Genomic DNA, 19,723 nt, shown 5'->3' on the forward strand with positions numbered 1-19,723 from the left:
GGAGCCCGCCCCCGGAGGCCGCAGCTCCGCCCCGGCCAGGCCCGGGTCGCCGACGAAGGGGGAGCCGCCGGTGAGCTCCAGGAAAGTGCAGGACTCTGGGCTGCGCGGCTGGGGCGGGGTGGGGTGCGAGGGCGCCCCGCTCTGGGAGGGCAGCGCCAACGCCTTGGCCGCCGAGTCTGAGGGAGGGCTCGGCACCTGGCCCTTCACGCCCGGCCGCCTGGACACGCGACACGCGGGTCTAGGAGTGCCACTCCATCTTCCGCGATCCTCTGCAGGCTGTGGCTGCGCCCCCCGCCCCCCCCTCCCGGCTCCCCCCATATCTCTTTCCCCCCCACCCCGGGCCTGCGCCCACTCCTGCTCCCGAGGCCTGCCGGGCTTCCAGGTTGGACTCTCCGCGCGCGGTCCCGGGCCCCGGCACCGCCTGCCTGACCGCGGGGGGCGAGGGGTGCGGGGCTGAAATTCACAGGTCCGCCGTGGCAGCACACAAAGTAATGAGGCGTTGGACAGCCCGGGTTCTGCAGCGGGACCACCTGGGTTCCTACCCTGGCTCCCCACTAGCCAGTTGTGACACTGGGGAAAATTTCCTTCTGGGCTCCCTGTCCTCAATTGGGTTAGTAATAGTAATCTCTCTGGGGTTAAAGTATGTAATGGACACGGCTTAGAATGGAGGTGACTTGGCCCCACGGCGCGCGGGGCGGGGGGGGTGGGGGGGGGAGTGGGTGGTGCACAGTGCGCGCCAGCCACCGCTATGGTGATTATCTGACTCAGGGTGGCGTCGCCTGGATCCCCTGGACACCCGCAGCCCCTATTACTGAAATGCTTATTATCAGACCGCGGGGGCAGTGCCAGTCGGGACTAGTGAAGGCAGCCAGAGCCTTGACCAGAGGCTCCGGTCCTCTGCCAGCTTCCACCCGGCGTGCATCCCATTGGAGGACGCGCACCCTCTTGGCGTCCCATGCAGTGTCCCTGCGGGGTGCTCTGGTGGGAGCATCTGAGACCTTGAGGGGGCGTCTGGAGATGGGGACTGAAATGAATATGTGTGTGTTGGTGAGGTGGGGTGGGGGGAGGGTCGGTCTTGTTTTATAGCCTTGAAGGTTTTGACCAAAGACCCACTCTGGGCCCTGCTCCAGCCTGGCATCTGTGCCCATCCCGGTAGGGAGGAGGCTGACTAGACAAGACGGACAGCCCACCAGGCTGTCAGTGTGCAGTTCCATCCTGCCCAAGCACTGCTTGACCCCAGGCGAGGCGGGATGGCGAGGTGAGCCTGGGTCCCCCTCATCTCGCAGGGGCAGGGGGAAGAGTGGCTCTTTTCTTTCCGGGGTCTGGTGAGAAGGCGGGTCCCTGCATCTCTGTCCAGTAGGGCATGCCTCTCCACTCCACCCCGGAAGCCTGCTGGGAGTCTGCTGGGAACCTGGTGGAGGCAGGGCATTTTCCTCCACCAGCCTGCCCCCTCCTGCATACCATTTTGGCTGGAGTGTCTGGAGACCTGGGACTCTGACCTTTGCTTCTGCTGGGCTGGTGATATCTCAGGAAATGGAGTCTGGGTCTGCCTCAAAACCTCCTCATCTTTGCCCTCACCTCTGAGTTGAATGTCTGTTAGTTTCCTGTTGCTGCTGTAACAGATGACCACAAATGTAGTAGCTAAAAACACAAATGTAGTCTCTTACAGTCTGAAGTCAGAAGGCTGAAATGGGTCTGCAGGGCTGTATTCCTTCTGGAGGCTGGAGGCAAATCCACTTCGCATCCTTTCCCAGCTTCTAGAGGCTGCCTATGTGTGGCTGCTTCCTTTATCTTCAAAGCCAACAGCAGCATTTTCTAACCTCTCTGAATCCAAGTCATGTTCACATCAACTTTCCTACCTCCATCTTTTTTTTTTTTTTTTTTAACGTTTATTTATTATTGAGACAGAGAGAGACAAAGCATGAACGGGGGAGGGGCAGGGAGAGAGGAGATACAGAATCGGAAGCAGGCTCCAGGCTCTGAGCCATCAGCCCAGAGCCCAATGCTGGGCTCGAACCCACGGACCACGAGACTGTGACCTGAGCTGAAGTCAGACGCTTAACTGACTGAGCCACCCAGACACCCCCTTGCCTCCATCTTATAAGGACCTTTGTGATTTTGTGGGGTCCACCCTGATAATCCAGGATAATTATCCCATCTCAAGATCTTTACCTTAATTGCCTCTGCAAAGTCCCCTTTGCCATGGAAGATAACCCATTCCCAGCTTTCAAGAATGAGGACATGGACATCATTGGAGCCAGAGTGTCCACAGAGCCCTCTGGGAAGGGATGGTTTACATTCTCTCTCCCCCTGCTGCTTAAAGCTCTCAGTGGGCCCGAAGGCTAGGACCAGGCAGCTAGCAAAGCCCACATACCCCCTTGCGTGGTAACTTTCCAGTTGCCATGAGCCTCTTCCTGGCTGCTTCGCCTGTCCTGGTTACCCCTGACAGGGCATGGCACCCATCCACACCCAACCACCTCCATGATTGGCCCCAACCTGTGTGAGTGGGTACTTCTGGAAAAGCGAATGCATTGTGGCCACTCTGGCCAGGTCCGGAGCTGGCCATCCTCCCCTCCAGCCCCATGCTGTGCTTTTCCAAGGCCTCCTGGCTTCCTATCTGTTTCCTTTCCTCACCACCTACCTCCAAGCCTTGGCTCGCTCCTGCCAGCTCTTCTTCCTCAGTCCGTCTCCATCAACACCAAAACCTTCTCCCAGGTCTCCGCCATCTCTAACCTGGAGCACTGCACCAGCTTCCTCTCTGCTCTTCAGACTCATCCCTAAACCCTCTCCTCAGCTTATGTCTTCCAGGCTCCCCTCCCTAGTCTCACCTGGATGCCTCCCCACTGCCATCCCTCTGCAGTGCTCACAGCCTGTGACGATTACCCCACCCCACTCTCCCCAGCAGACCAGGACCTCATGAAGGCAGGGAGCCATGCCTTATTCAGCTCAGCGTCCCAATATCTGCCTCCAGGACCAGGCTGTGCTGAATGGTGGATGAAAGGCTTGCACCCTCAGGATGAGCTGCCTTCTGATTTCTGCCAGTGTTATCCATGCATCGCACACACCCTGGGCCCACACTTCAGGGCCCACCAGGATCTCTTTCCCTTGCCCTGGAGACCAGCTGCTGGGTCCTGCACTCACATTGCTAGCTCGGCCTGCAAGCACCTTATGTGTGCACCCAGCCCTCCGAATTTTGAGTCTTTGTTCCTCCACAGGAAGATGAGAGCAAGTGTCAGGGGAGAAGCTCACCTTTTTGCTGCTTCTTATGTTTTGGGCATCACAATGCAGGCTCAGCGTACATGACCCGTTGAGGCCTCCATTGTGTCAGCCCTGCAGAGCTGGGGCCGCTGCTTCAGATGAGGAAACCACATCAAAGAGGTTCCATGGACTACCCAGTAAGTGGTAGGCTAGACTCAGCTCCTGGACCCCCTCATTCCTTTCCCCCCACTGGCCAGCTGAGGGGCCCAAGCAAGGCCCCAGGAAACTACTTCCTGTGGAGATGACTGTGAACTTAGGCCAAAAGCCACAGGCACCGTGGCCAGTATCCCCTCTCTCCACTGGCCCACAGGGGCTCTGAGCCCTGCTGGCCTGGAGCCTGCTCACATAACAATGGCCTCCAGATCTAGCTGCAGCCGTGGCCCTGCTTCCTGTTTTCAGATCTTTCTCCTCCCTAGGTCTCTGGGAGCTGGGAAATCTGGAAACAGTGGCAGACAAGGTTTCTCTTTGCCGTGGCCAAAAGGAAACCATATTTCAATTGGTGAAAGCATTCCCAAGGAGGGTTGCAGGAAGTCCAAGTGTTTAAAGGCCTGCAAATGCCTGCAGGTGATTAATAATTCAGTGCAATGGATGATTCAAGAGAAAGGCCACTTTCAATTAACCTTAAGAATCGGCCCGTCTGAGGAAGTGTCATCTCTTGTCACCTAGGAACAGAGAGAGAGACCAGAGCAGGATAAAGGCCACTCCGAGAAGCATGTGGAAGACTGTGTTTCTCACAGTTATGTAAATTCCACCCTGGTCAGCCCAGATCTCTCTCTGTGAGGTGTGGAAGCGTTCTCCCCACACCAGCATCATAGATTTTCTCTGGTTCCACTACATTGGCCTTACTTTCCTATTTTTGAGGAGATTGGAGGAAATAGCTTTCCATATCGGGTCATAAGCTTCTGCCTTGTCCCCCACTCTACCATGCTTGTTTCAAATATGTCCTGTCCTGTGGACAACCACTCGGAGTCCTAGTATGGGGCCCAGAACCCCTGGCTCACTCCTGCCTCCTGGGAGTTTTCTCTGCTGCCCTGCGCGGTTCTCCCTCCTTGCTGCCCCTGCTTGGCAGCTTTTCTCTCTACTGGCAACAATAGCCTGCCTTTTCTTCTCAGGAACTACCCTCTCCCCTCTTTGCTCACATGGTAGCTGAGGGAAGACGGTCTCTTCCCTTTGCCCACATCACCGGTTCACCCTTGTTCCGGGGCCTTGCACATGACCCAGGCCAGGCCACCCAGTGTGCTTCGTTCCCTGGGGCAATGAGATGTTTCACTCTGGAATTTTTGTGGAATCAGCATTTGTGGACACTTCCTTCTTTGCAGGCCCCGTGGAGCTGGAGGAGCTCAGTCCGGGGTGGTTGGGAGCACTTGTGTGGAGGAGGGTGTGTGAGACCAGAGTCAGCACAGGAGCACAGAGTAGGGTGGGAGGTTTCATGATGCTGTCTGACCCCTGGTCCTGGAACCCTGGCGGCCATCTCTCCCCAGATGGTTCAATAAATTAAATTAAAAAAATTTTTTTTTTTCTTAAGCCCGTATGAGGTGATTTCTGCCACTTGCAATTAAGAGTCGTAATTAATCGTTAACAGAGGCAGGCCACGAATGGGTGGGCAAGGTCTGTGAGCCTCATTCCCATCTCAGTCAGGTGGAAAGTGAGACTCAGGGGTGATGAGTTGCCTGAGGCCACCGAGCCAGGAAGTGACTGGCCAGTCTTGACACCAGCTGCTCTGTCTCCTGACCACCAGCATTGGCCCTCAGACGATGCAGAAGGCAGGGATGGAGGCAAGGCTTGTCATTTCTGAATTGTCACCTCTGGCCCTGCTGCTGTCCCAAGGATAGTTGGCCTCTCGGGGGCGGGGTCTAATCAGTCAGGGGTGTTGTGGCCAATAGCAGTGAATTTATTCCTCAGCCCCCGGTGCCCACCCCACCTCCTCCAGCTTTGTTGCCAACACCAGAACCCACACTCTGTCAGGGCAGCAACACAGTGGGGCCCGGGGATGAATCTGAATGGTCTGGGCCATATTCACAGTGCTCTCGGCCCCCTTTGCTGGGTTCTGACTCGATGAGCCATCTTTGCAGCTACGGGTGGCCCCGTGGCAGTGTTCTAGCCAATGAGACACGTGAGGACATCTTTCAGGGGGCTGTTGGGAAATACTTAAAATTTTTTTTTTATTTTGATGTGTCAAGGTGTTAAGTTGATGTTTTGGCGAAGATACGAAGAAGTTTGCTATCAACTCCAAAGAGGGGTGATAGAGACGCAGATTTTCAAAGGTGGCTGAGAACCAGCCACCCAGCTGTCCCACTGGGGGAAAGACAAGCTGAGCGAGTGGAGGGGAGAGACAGGACTTTGGCAAAGGTTGGAGCTGAGAAGGGGACCCCCAGCACGGGGGACGGGGTGGGTAGACATATCCCCCTCAAGCCCAGAGAATGCGTACCTGAACAGGACCACTCTGAGAGCTTGGTTTGCGTCCCCAGAAATTTGGGATTCCTCTGAAGCTTCCTCTCCCACTGCAGTGATGGGTTCGGGGAGACACAGGCACAGGGACTGACCAGGGCCAATGAGTGGCAACATCAGTGTTCCTACAGTGTTGGGCCAGAGGCTCTTCCCGAGGGCCTTGAGTCTTGCCAGGGAGTCTGTCTGAAAGAAAAGAGCCTGACCGGCGGCTGATGCACACAGGCATTTGTGGCTTTTGGCTTGAGGTGGTGCAGGCAGAGTGACAGGTGCATTGCTGCTGTATTGGGAGGCAGGTGCCCTCCCTCTGATGGGGGGGGGCGGGTCAAAGACTTGTTGACCTTAGGGGTCAGATCAGCCACTCATGGTGGGAGTGTGGGCCTGGGGAATTGCCATCAGCCTGATCCAGGTACTTGTCAGGATGGGGAATGTGTGGCACGTTCCCCATGGCTAGAGGTGAGCCATGTGATCGAAAGAGCCACTGTGCCATTGTCTCAGACCCTGCCCCAAGCCTGCCCGGAGCTGATGGGACCACAGCAGAGGGGAGGAGGAGGTGAGCTTTCTAGGGGCTGAAGAGGGAGCAGGTGGCTTCAGATTCATATGCTGGGATCAGGGACTACAGCTGGAGCTGGGGGTGGGGACGGCGGGGTGGGGAGTGTCAGTGGCAGGGGACAGTCTGTAAGAGACTTTTGAAAGTGCCCATGATGGCAGTAAGCCTCTTTGAGATCCAGAAAGCATAAAGCCATCTTATGGGACCATCAAGAAAGAACTTTCCATATTTCTTCCCTTTCCTCTCTCCACGTGCTCTGACCTCAGGAGTCCGTGTAGGCAAGGTGCAGGAGGAGAGAAGGTGCTGACCATGCCGCTGTGTCAGAGCCCAGGGGCTTGTCTGAAGCTGGCCTTTGCTGTGGGAGGGAGGAAGACTTAACTCTAACCAAGTTGTCAGGTATGATGACTATCCGGGCTGGGCCTTCTGAGGACTGGGCCCAGACTGTTGAGGGACAGAATGAGGGGGGGAGGGGTAACCTCTGTTGGATGTTGCTCCGTTCCAGGTGTGACCTCCATGTGGAGTTTAGGGCTCTCCTCTATCCTCCCCCTTCCCTCCTCCCTTCTCGCAGAGAGATCACATGACCATGGACAAGGCCATTTTATTTGGCTTCAGTGCTTGCAGTTGGGCTTTCGCTATGACAAGGAAATCAATTAAAAGTGCTGAGCATGGGGGGAAGGCTGTTCCTTGGCGACCTTGTGTGGCAGATTAAATTTTTGGTCCCAGGGTGCCTGGGTGGCTCAGTCAGTTAAGCGTCCGACTCCTGATTTTGGCTCGGGTCCTGATCTCACGGTTCATGAGATTGAGCCCTATGTGGGGCTCCTCACTGACAGCTTGGAGCCTGCTTGGGATTCTGTCTCTCCCTCCCCCTCTCTGCCCCTCCCCCAATCTCTCTTTCTCAAAATAAATAAACTTAAAAAAAAGTAAATTGTTGGTCGCAGGCCCTCTCTTCCTGGTTACTAGTGTTGCACTTCCCCATCCCTGCAACATGGTGGGGAAGCATACTTCCCTACCACTTGACTTTGGGCTTAGCCATGAGACGAGCTTGGGCTGATAGAATGTTAGCAGAGATGATGCAAGGCTGGAAATGCCTTGTCCTCTTGAGCTTCTGGCACTGTGGTAAGGAGAGCATGCCCCAGGTAGCTGCTGGCTGCAGGCCAGTGAAAGATCTGTGGGGTGGCTCCAAACCCAAGTGGGAGCCTGGAATCAATGGGCCCACCCTACACCAGCTGACCCCAGCCAACCCCGCAGACATGGGCGGGAGATACAAACGCTCGTGGATGATTGCCATAGAGATTCTGTAAGCGGCAAAAGTTGACTGAAATACACTCTTTTTGTTTACTAGAATGAAACCAGAGTGATGAGCTGAGCAGGGCTCACTTCTGGAGGGCTATACTCTATCTCCTCTTCCACAGTTCTTGAAGTTGGGGCCCTGGGGTGGATGGGCTTGCCACTTCTCCTTACTGGCTGACTTTGGTCTTCTCTGGATCAGCTTTCATTGTCGAGGGAGTGATAAAGTGCTGAGGCCTGGGTGGTGGTAGTGGGCTTAGGGGAGAGAGAGAAGAGGGCTTGGGGAGGACATCTGGGGTTGTTGTAGCACAGCATCCTTTTTCCTTCTGGTAGAATGGTACCCCAGTGTGTTCTGGGAGAGCACCTTTCTCCTGTCAGTGCCAATGGCTCAGGTGTGGTTGACTCATCCCTCTGCCTTGATTCCTCTGAAGCTCCTTCTCCTGCTGTAGTAATGGGTCCAGGGAGACACAGACACAGGGACTGACCAGGGGCAGTTTTCCTGACAATGCTGGGCCAGAAGCCTCCCAGAGGGCCTTGCATGGGCCTTGCACCAGGGAACCTTGCATGAGAAAAGAGCCTGACTCCATATGAATGAAAGTAGCCGTAGGTGATACTGGAAAAGAAGTCTGGGCCCAAATCATGGAAAGCTTTGTATGACACAGAAATTATTTTGAACTTAATTCTGTAGATAGAAGTAAGCCTAATAAGATTTTCTTGAGATCAATGTAATATTTATTACGTACTTTCTGTGAGCCAAGGCAGATAGGACTAACAAATAAATATAAAAGCAGTTACCACTGCAAATGATAATAGCCTCAGAAAATTAGTTGTGGTACTAAGGGATGCTGTCTTAAATTTCTGTACCAATATGGCAGGCAAGTCTTTCATAGATCTGAGCACAACCGAACAGAATACCATGACTTATTACAGTGGTTGGCAAGCTTTTACATGTAAGGAGTCAGATAATGTATATTTTAAGCTTTGAGAGCCACACGTTATCTTAGTTGCCACTCTTATTATTCTAGTGCAAGACAACCATAGTCGATATGTAAATGAATAGGTGTGGTTTGTGTCAATAAAATTTTATTAACCAAAAAAAAAAAAAAAAAAAAGCCTAACTAAGAACAGAATCAGCATCAGCTAAGGGCAGTTGGTGCCCAGGGAAGAAAGGGAATTACTGGGTCTTAGTAACAGATGAATCAGGCTGTGTCTGAAGCCAGAGCATGACCAGACTTTTCCCCTAGGTGAGTCAACAAATTCACATTTGTACTTAAGCAGGTTTGAGTAGATATCTACCATTCATAATCAAAAGTCTCAAATGATACAAGAGTGCCACTTGCTTTGAGTTCTCTGTTGCCCAGATTTGTAACTCAGTGCTTACCTTGGACTTATTTTTTGGATATATACCTCTCTTAGAGGTGTGTATGTGTGTGTTTACAGTTGGACATGGTAGAAAAAATAATTTATATAACTAGATATTGAGCCCCTGACAAAAATACCATCCCTTTAAAATAATCTACATCAAGTACTTTACTTACATTATTTTATTCATTCATTCTTCACAACCACCCTCTATAGTAGACATTTTTTTCTCAGTTAAGAATTCTTTTGGCTACAGCTTACATAAAACCTGACCTAATGTGACTTAAACAATAAGGAGATTTATTATCATACTTAACTCTAAGATGCTTTTGATTGTAAAATGTACCACTATTGTATCACTTTCCTTGCATTAGAAAAAATGATGTCAAACTATGAAGCAATTCTTGGGGCGCATGGGTGGCTCAGTTAGTTAAGCTTCTGACTTCGGCTCAAATCATGATCTCACGGTTCGTGGGCTTGAGTCCTGCGTCGGGCTCTGTGCTGACAGCTCAGAGCCTGGAGCCTGCTTCGGATTCTGTGTCTCCCTCTCTCTCTGCCCCTCCCCTGCTCTCACTCTATCTCTCTCTCTCAAAAATAAACATTAAAAAAGAAACTATGAAGCAATACCTTACTATCAAATCAGCTGTAAGATGTGACTTGATTTCAGAGGTGTTAAATGTAAAAGAGAATGTGGGTCTTAGGACTGGCGAAATGTAGTATTAACAAGAAATTTGTAGTTAGATGGCTTCACATTTGGTTGGGCAGCTGAAGGTTATCATCCAAGACCCAGGCTCCTTGTGTCTTTCTGCTCTGCCATCTCAACATGTACACCTTAAAGTTGCAAGATAGTTACCACAGTACCAAACTTGGTGTCCTCTGGCACCAAGTTCAAAGGCAGAAAAGAAGGAAAGGAACATTGGGTGGGAATAGTGCTGCTTTCCTCACTCACTTCTCTCCTTTCATAAGAAAGCTCCCGGCACGTTGACTCTTATACATCATTGGCTAGACCCACACATAGCCAAGCTGGTTTCAAGGGGGTCAAGAAAGTGGGCATCTGATCTTTTCAGTCTTACAGTGGGAGGTAAGTAAGGGAAATGCCTATGTCACAGGATTTTTATTCCCATTTTACAGATGAGGAAAGTAAGGCTCAAAGAGCCTAGTTATATGTCCTTAGTTATCCATTCAAGGCCACATAACTGGAAATTGGCTGGCCCTAGAATTGAAGCCTTCACTGACTGATCCAAAGCCCATGTTCTTTCCACTGCACCGTGAACCATCTGAATGTTAAAGACTGAACACACAGTCTTTAACTGAACAAAACTGAAATTTTGAGAAATTTCAAACACAGAAAGGGTAAAGAGTAAGGAATGCAGATCCCATACAACCCTGCTATCAGTGGATCAAAGAGATACGGGTTTCTTGTTCTTATGTAACAAGCAGCCCACAGACTAGTAGCCCAGGACAAGGCAGCTGCTCAGAGATTTTATCAAGATTCCAGGCTCCCCCATCCCCTTCCTTCACCTTCCTTATCATGTGGCTTCCGTCCTTATGTTCACAGCATGGCCACCGTATCTCAGAGGCATCATGGCATCTTTCTTTCCCAGTGGTTCCCTTTTACATCTCATTGGTCAGAACAAGGTCACATGGCTATCTCTAGTTACAAGGGAGTCTGGAAAGGTACAGTTAGCTGGGCACACTGTCACCCTGGACAAAACTGTGACTCTTTTAGGAAGGAGGAAGAGAGAGAAACTGGGTAGTGGTTATCATTAGTGCAGTGTATATCTGACTTTCTTCTTTTCATGCAGGTGGTACGAAGTCCCCCTTGGGCTTAGACATGGATGTGTGATTAACTTTGGCCAATGAAATATGAGCAGAAGTGACATGTATCACTCTCTAATGGAAGCTTTAAGAGTTGGTGCTCGATTCAACCTAATCTCAGACTATGTGATAGGGTGGGCTGACTTCTTAACTCCAGAGTTCAACTTGATCTGGAACTGGTCAGTCAGAGAGCCTCACATTTCTTAGGCTACAGTGATGGGTTAAGAGCTGGGTGGTGACTCACATTAGTTTACTGTAACTCAAACCTAGAATTTTGGGGGAACTGTAGGGAGGGATAACAACAATAATAGCAATACAATAACTTGGCATCGTTCTCAACTCTTTAAATTCTTTTCCATAGACTTATAGGTGTGAGGATAAAATCCAGGAGCTACTGAGAGCCAAATATTTATGGGAAGTCTGGCTAAAAGAGATGGTGAGGTGCCAGGTTCTGATGAGATCCCTTACACCTAGATCCAGCCAAACTCACTGCCTTGGACTCTTGACTTACAAGAGCCCAAGCAACGTTTTTTGGCTGGTTCAGCCGATTTGAGTTGGGTTCCTGCTTCTCAAAGTCAAAAGAGTACTGGCTAACACAATATTTCTGTGTAGACATGCAAGACACATCAGTAGTGGTACCTGCCATGCCCATAGCCCTAGCAGGGAGGACAGCCAGTAGGTGGACGTGTTTTAGACCATGTGACCTTTGGGTGGGAGGAGGCCCCTGACCTAGGTGCTGAATCCATCAGCTGGCCAGGACTTGTGTGTTCCTTTGGCATGAAAGATGACCTCTGTCTATCAGCTTTCTCTTGTTTGAACTGGGAGTTGGGGGAGATGGCAGGAGTGAGGCAGCTAGCAGGATGAGTGAGAAGGATGCATTAAGAGATGCCACCAGGAGGAGCTGGGGCCTTGGCGATTCAAGGTATTCAAGCAACAGAAATTCTGCATCAGTAGAGGGCACTAGTTGGCAGAGAGCATGGAGCAGAGGAAAGTCAGGAGGAAGATGGTGCTCCCAGGCTCCAGGAAGAAAGCAATGCAACAATGGATATTTCTGGATCTGTCTTGCTAGTTCCTAAAGACTTCCCAATTAAAGTTCAGATGTATTCTTATAACGGATCCGTGTTTTCCCAAGCAAACTTCAGGTGGTCTCTGACTTCCCTTATAAGACTGAACTCAGGTAGCTGCCTTCCATGTTGCCTCCATAATACTCCAAGGCTTGGCTGAAGACTATCACTGAGGCTACTTTTGGTAGAAAAGGATGGAAATTTAACCCAAACTAGTTTAAATAAAAAGGATAATTATTGGTTTCCTTAGTTGAGAAGTCAGGGAACGAGACCAGTCTTAGCCTAAACTGCATTCAAAGCTCAGATGATATACCTGGGACATTGCTTTTCTTCACATCTTTACCTTGTCAGGTGGTGGCTTCAGTCCCCACATCTCCTTAGGGAAAAGAGTGAGTTTCTTCGGACTCCCAGATAAATTCTTTATGGCACATCATTGGCTCTAAGTGGGACACAGGCTTATCCTGAACGATCTCTGGAGCCAGAGTAATGTGATACAGTGATTGGCTTGGGCCTAGTCATATGCTCCTCTTCTGAGACGCACCCAAAGCACATGGGCGTAAAGGAGAGGGTGAGTAATTTTTAGAATATAGGTTGAACTGCTGGAAGAGACACTTCACATAAGGTTGGCTTAAACAAGACAGAAGTTTCTTTCTCTCTCACGTGTCTGCAGGTAAGCAGCCTGGGAGCCCAGATTTCTTCCTATCTTGTTTATTCAGTACTCGCAAGTATGGTGTATTTGTGTGGTTTGAGATATTGCACGATCTCTACCACCCAGCCAGTGGAAACAGAAAAGAGAAAAGAGGAGGGCACGCCCCCCCCCACTTCTGGTTAAAGACATCACCTCTCCCCACTTCAGGTCTACTGGTCAGTTACTTGGCCAAATATAGCTTTTCCCCCTGGATTTCCTGTTGCCAGGTAAAAGGCAGGGATTCTTTAAACAAATGAGGGGATCGTGACTACTAGGGGCAGTTAGCAGTCTATATAGCAATCTGTTCCTTTAGCCATCCAAATATCAGTGTCCCCCATTCTTCAAAGTTTGGAATGCCCTCTCCCAAGTGCATCCAGGGCAGGCACACAACTCTTAGACTAGCATCTGGGCATGGACCACACAGTGCCAGGTATGGGTATGGTTCATCATAGTGCAGTGTCCTGTAAACTCATATACAAACTGTCCCATCATACCCAATATACAACAGGTAAGAATAGGGTAACACAGTAGGAACCCCCGTCCAGATGAAGGAAAAATGGGAACCCACTGAAGCCACTCGTTGGCTGCTGGGCAGAAATTGGGCAGGGAGTAGAGCAAATTCCTTGAATGACAGCCCTTTCTCTATGACTGTCCCTCTGGGCCCTGGTGGTCCCCTCTTTGTCTACTGCCATCTGTGGCCAAATCCAAAGCTGGCATTGAAGATGTACACCTCTTGGGGCTATACGGTTATGCAGCCCACTTCCTCCTGGTATGGGTTTGGTGGCAAGAGGTTGGTGGCTGGGTTTTTTTTTTTTAATAGTTTTTGTTTTAATTCCACTTAGTTAACATACAGTGTTATATTTCGGTGTACAATATAGTAATTCAACAGTTCCATACATTACCCTGTGGAGGTTGGTTGTTTTATGGAGTCGACAATGAAGGCATTGTACTGGCCAGGCTCATGCTTTCTTTGGTAATACACGTCCCTCAAAATCTTAGTTGGCTTTCTGCCTGTTTGCTCCCAGCTGTTCTCATGGGCACACATTTAAGATTTAAGCCTAAAAGCTCTGGTCTTTCATTTAGCAGACACCTGACCACCTCCCTCTGAACTTGCATCAGCAAAGACGTTCAGCTTAGATTGGAAGGCAACATCCTTGGTCTGGTCTTTGCCGTGGAGCTGGCTGTCATTGTCAGGCTGAGAACTCTTAACTCAAAGTGCTTGACAAAGACTAGTGTCCATAGTCTTGTCTCCTGCTAATGCTACTTCAAAAACATCTTCTATACCTGCTTCAGTTTGGGGTATAGAAGCAGTTGAAGTTTCCAACTGCAGAAAACTTTGTGACTTAGGTTGTGGTCATAGAAAGAGAGCTCCTCCTAGCCCCCCTGCATTCCCTCCCATCTCTGCCAGCATGCTGGCTAGCTCTGGTCAGCTTCTTCTGGCTCACGTAGGGCTTTGCTGAGAGTGGCAAGATGCAGGCAGCAGACACAAGTACTGTAAAATATTCCACCGTGTTCTTACAGCTACAGACGACTTTCCAGGGTACGCAGGGAATCAGTTTATCAGCTGCTTCAGCATGTTACAGCAAGGGTTTCCAGCTTTCCAGCCTACAACATCTATGTGTTGAGAACACACTTGAAGTTTTGTTACCTCGTGTACCTCTCTTCCAGGCACAAAATTCTGTCTCAATTAGTATATAGGCTTTCCTTCGGTAAGAGAACCTCACTCCAAACGGCAGCTTAAAATAGACTACAGGCTAATTTCTCTTTCATGCAAAGCTCGGTCATAAATGGTCCCGGGCTGATAGACAACTGTATAGTGTTGAGATTTAGGCCCTTCTATCCTGTTGTAGTGATGTCTCTGGGGCCTTGCCCTCATCTGAATGGTCCAAACTGGCCTAACCCCAGTTGACTTGACTCCTGAGAACAGAAGTCCTGGCCACCTAGACTGTATCCTCCTGCCACCAGCATCCAGAATACTGTGGCCTTTGACTCTCTTTTTTTCTCTCTTGCAACTGTAAGTCAGAATTAAAACTCGGTTTTCCTTGATGGTTCTTTCTGGGGGATATTACTGCTGGTCACAAATCTTGCATGGGACCCAATATTGCCTAGCAATATTGACTTCATGCCAACCAGGGGAGAGAGAAAGAACGAAGCACATTCTTGCTGAGGGGCACATCCCTGAAACTTCATGCATCACTTCTGCTAACATCTCCCTGGACAGAGCCCAGTCAGTCACACAGCATGCCTTGCTGCACGGTGTCTGACAAATGTGCTCTCCGCTCTGGGCGGGCATGTTCCTGGCTAGGGCAGTTCTATGCCTACAGAAGGGGAGAATAAGTACTGGGGGGCAACTGGCAGTCTCTGTAGTGGGTGATCCCTTAAATGAAGTGGGGTTGCGGACTGTGGGGAGCTAAAAAGTAACAGATGTCTACCACAGGGCCTCTTCTCTGTGTGCCCCAGCCCCATCTGTCTCCTTTTACCACTCTGATCTAATTGTCTGTGTGTCTATCAGGGCTGTCCCTGAATGCCCCATCACACAGTCTCTGAGGTCAAGGCACCATTGATACAGCCTGCCTTCCCAGCTCATCATGTAGGACTGGCACTTACTAGGGACTCAGTAAAATGTTTGTGGATGAAACTGAGGTGGTAATTAATAGGTAATAGGTAATAGGTATATCTTGGTAAACTAGTTCCTCCCTCCCTCCCTTCCTTCCCCCCCTCCTTCTTCCCTCCCTCCCTTTCTTTCAGCATCTATTATATGACAGGTCCTGGGAAGTCAGTGTCTTTTGTCAGACAAAAAGACACAGTCTTTTCACTCACGGATCTTATGGGTACAGGAGTCTCTCATACTCTAGGGATTTTCTTGTCTGAAAAACAGACACTGTTGAATTTAGTCAATGCTCTCCCTTCCTTAGGCATTGATGACACACTGACACATTTGGGCTCCCAGTGGCTCCTTTTCTGAGACTCCCAGAGACCCTGCTGCCTGTGGTCATCTGCGCTTTGGGACAGCTCAGTGTCACTTTCCCTGTAGTCTGGCGACAGCATCTTGCCGGCCCACCACTCTCTGTGACCCTTGAGGGGCTGCCAGTTATAGGACAGTGCCCCCACTGTCCTGGGTAGAGTGCATGACACAGGCTGGCCAATCAAAAAGCTCTTTCCCTCTGGCCCGGGATTGTCAGGCAGGGTAAGTAAGATTCGGTTTGTGGATCCAGAGATGTGAGGACGTAGATTTGGGGCTGCTGGCTTTCTTGTTTCACAAGAGGAGAGAGTCTATGTAAGGATGAATCTAACCCAGAGTGGGGTGCCTGGGTGGCTAAGCTGGGTGAATGTCTGACTGATTTCAGCTCGGGTCAAAATCTCGCGGTTCGTGGTTTCGAACCTTGCGTTGGGCTCTGTGCTGGCAGTACAGAGCCTGCTTGGGATTCTCTCTCTCTGCTCCTACCTCGCTCGTGCTATCTTTCTCTCTCTCTAAATAAATAAATAAACTTAAAAATTTTTTAAAAAAGGAATGAATCCAATCCAGAGGGAATCAGGGGGAAGGAGCAGGTGATGGAGGGCCCTGCCCACATCATTTGAGTCTTTGACTTCAGCAATTGCCTGAAGCTGTATTCAAAAAATTCTCTTATTTGCCTAAACTATACAGGATTAGCCCTCTTATCCAGCGTTCAGGTCTAATAAATGATTGGTTCATAGGCAAGTCAGTCAACTTCAAGACACCTGGGAAGCAATCCGATTCAAGAATTTTCTAGATTGTTATGGTTTTCCTCCTGTTCTGTTTCAAGTTGCCCTTCCCACACTCGACTGACAGCAGTTTTTGTGACTCACTTTCCAAAGCGTTTAACCTAGTTTTCATAGGAACAGAACTTTCTTCTTCTATGCATAGTCCATCCATTCATGTGCTATTTAATTGAATTAGATTTAATTATTTATGTAATTGCATAATGACAGCATGTACAGTTAGAGTAAGTAACTTGGATATGAACTCAGCTGACTCTTGGTAAGCCAACGTCTCCACCACTGATGGCAGAAGGGCCAGCCGGCTCAGCTGTATCCTTCTGGCCACCAGCTTCCAAAATGCTGTGGTCTCCGACTCCCTTTTTCACCCTTACAACTGTGAGTCCTGATTAGAATTTGTTTTTCTTTGATGATTCTTTCTGGGGGATGTTAGTGCTGGTCACGAATCTTGCTTGGGCCCCAGTACTGCCTGGCAATCTTCTACTGCTTTCTTTGGCCCACAGAGGCTCGTCTCCCCTCTGCAATCTCTATTTCATACCTCCTCTGCTCTTCTCACCCCTTCCGATCTTTCCATCTTCCCCTTTCTGTCTCAGAACAAGAGCTTGCCTGTTCTTTCACAGAGAAGATGGAAACCATCAAACTTAGATTTCCAAGCCTAGTAACCTACCTAGGTACTACCCCTGTCATTTCTGCTTGCTTTCTGGTTACATAGAGACCTTATACCAGCAGCGGCTCCCACTCTTTCCACCTCTTCATCTGCTCCCTCTTTATGGCTCCTTTACCATCACCACCCTGCCCCCACTCCACTGTCAAGCGTGTTCAGTTTGTTACAACGTGCAGTGGGTCTATCTGGCGACCTGGACTCCATTGCTCTCTCTGGGGGAAAATATCCTGGTAGGCTGTAGGTACTCCTAGAGATACAGTCAGACAGGTATTCCTCTATTGTCCAAGGACAGAAGGCATATGGCCATGGCTCGCCCAAAAGAGCTCCTGCTTCCCTGAGACTTTGAATCTTGAGCTGAGAGGCAAAGGACAAACAACCAGAATCCTTCCTTTGTGGCGATGACAGGGCAAGACTGTGGCGTGGCTCCTGTTGTTGAGGTCTGGAGTCACTTGGCTCCCATCCTAAAGGACCAAGGTTAGCTCTCCACATTAGATTCCATTCTGAGCTCCCTGCAGTCTTCCAACCCTTTCCCTTTGTGCCCAACTTAGCCTGAGTTGTTCTGTGTTGCTTGGAATCAAGGAATCCTATTCCATGATGCAGTGTATTAAAAAGCAAACCAGAAAAAAAAAAACCCATAACCAAGTCCCCCAAATCTCTCTCATGACCCCATATCCCTTCCCAAGTAATACCTTTCTTTTCTTCTCCCTTTTATGGCCCTGCTGAAAAGAGTTTTCCCCTCTGACTCCTCCCTCAGTGCACTCCTTGGGTTCTGCCTCCAGCACCTTGCTGAAGCTGCTTGTTCTAAGTGCCCCATGTCACAGCAGTGTCCCAGTTTACCTCTTTCCTTTCTGGCCACTCCTTCTCAGTTCTTTGCTACCTGGTTACTCATAGCTGGGTCCTAGGTGCTCTTTGCTACACTCTTCCTGAAGACCTTACCCACTCCTGTGACTTCAGGGACCCCTGTGCCCATGATGCCCAGACCTTCTGGGAGACTCCAGTTCCTCATGTGCAACTCGCCTTTCCATCTGGTGTCGCCCATACCCCCACAGAACTCCTGAGTACGCCATATTTGCTTCTCTTCTGCCAGATTCCAAGTCTCAGGAAATGGCACTTGGCCCATGGGGTCCTAAACCAGAGCCTCCCCTCTCTACTAAAGCAGTCAACAAACCCCACTCCTGTCCTACACCATGCAGTCCTGGCTTTTTATCTCCTGAACCTGACACAGGAGGAGCTTGATAAATATTGACGACAGCAAGAGCATTCTGCAGAATACTTTCACAAACCCTGTCTCTCCCACAACCCTGGGAGGAGGTACAATTACTGTCACTGTGCAGATGAGGAAACCGATGCCCAGAAAGGTGAACAGTTTTGCCTGGGTGTGGGATCGCAGAGCAAGTGAATATGTGGGGGTGGTTAGGATTGCAATTCATGGCTGACTCTCCCTGGGCAGCCACTGCAGCCAGAGAAGCTTCTTGGCCAAGCCACAATTGGAAGAAGAGGACCAGCTGGACAAGATGCCAAGGCCAGGGTGATTCTCAGAGACCCCAGTGGCAGGTCCAGCCAGGTTGCATCTGCAGATGGACACCCAACTCCGAGCCACCTCCCTGAAACATCCGTCTTGAGGTTCTCAGATGGCTCTCATATAACCAGGGAGCAGGAAGTCCCAGGGACTGGCACCAATTCTCAGTGTAACCCCAGGCAGCTCATCCCTTCTTGGAGCTCAGCTTATTTCCCTAAATGGGGAATATGAGTAAGATTCCTGAGATATGAAAGGAGGTGCCCTAATTGCTAGGCGGGAGCAGGAGTGGGTTGGTGACCTCACCAAACAAATCTCCCATTTGCCTCCTTTGGGCAAGATCCCTCTGCCCATCTGTGTGTGGTGGGAGGACAGGGCCTGGGGCCTCCACTTGGACATTCCTGTTACCCCTCAGTGCTTACTGCCCCCTCCATAGCTCTGTGTGAGACTCTGGGTCAATGCTCTAAGACCCCACTGGAAAGGGGCGCTTAGGGCAGTCTGAGTCTTTCTGAGCAGAATGTCACCGACTCCACCAGTGAGTGAGCCCTGACTGGAAGCTGTAACTGACTGTGGTGAGAGGGGCAGAGGAGGTAGGGCCAAGGCTTCCAGCCAGGCCCTAAGCAGCAGGATTCCAGGTCAGAGAGGAGGAGCCTGGGGAGGCACGGATGCCTGTGTTAAAAGCCAGGTGGAAAAGTGTGAGGGTATGACCTGTGGGCCCAAAGGCTGTGTGTGACAGGGTGGTATTGTTGTCTCCTTTGGTCCATGAGATAATCTGATGAGGGGCAGTTCAGAACTACAGACAGGGATACTGAGGCTGGGAGGGGTCCCGCATGCAGGGAATATACCCGGGGTGGCGTGGGGTGGGGGTGGCTGGGTGTGAGGTACCAGCCACACCTGTTGCATAGAGCTGCACACCCCTGTTCTGGACTAGGTGCCAGGCTAGGGGCTGGGGGAAGGGTAGTGAATGGTGCACCTTCCTGCCTCGGCTTTCTACTCTCCACCTCAATCCAGGGCTGAGGGGCTTTCTGCTGACCCTCTCCTGATGCTCTGGCCTCAGAGCAGGGCTGGGAGAGGCTGGAAAGGTGAGGCTGGGGTCTGGGGTCTTCCCAAACTGGAGGGGGGGCAGAGAGACATTGGCTTCTGGGGGCACTGGACCAAAGGGATGCAGACCCCCTCAGCAAGAGGTTGGGCAAGCAAATCAGGGGTTCCTGGAGTTGGATACAACATTGGGACCCAATTCTCAGAGACGGGGGCCCTGAGACAGGTCACACTCTTCTTACTGTGTGGCTCTGGGGGTGCATGACAGGAACCGCTCAAGAGCTGAAGGTGTCAT

Source organism: Panthera tigris, chromosome D2 (genome assembly GCF_018350195.1).
Source record: "Panthera tigris isolate Pti1 chromosome D2, P.tigris_Pti1_mat1.1, whole genome shotgun sequence".
Classification (NCBI taxonomy): Eukaryota; Metazoa; Chordata; class Mammalia; order Carnivora; family Felidae; genus Panthera; species Panthera tigris.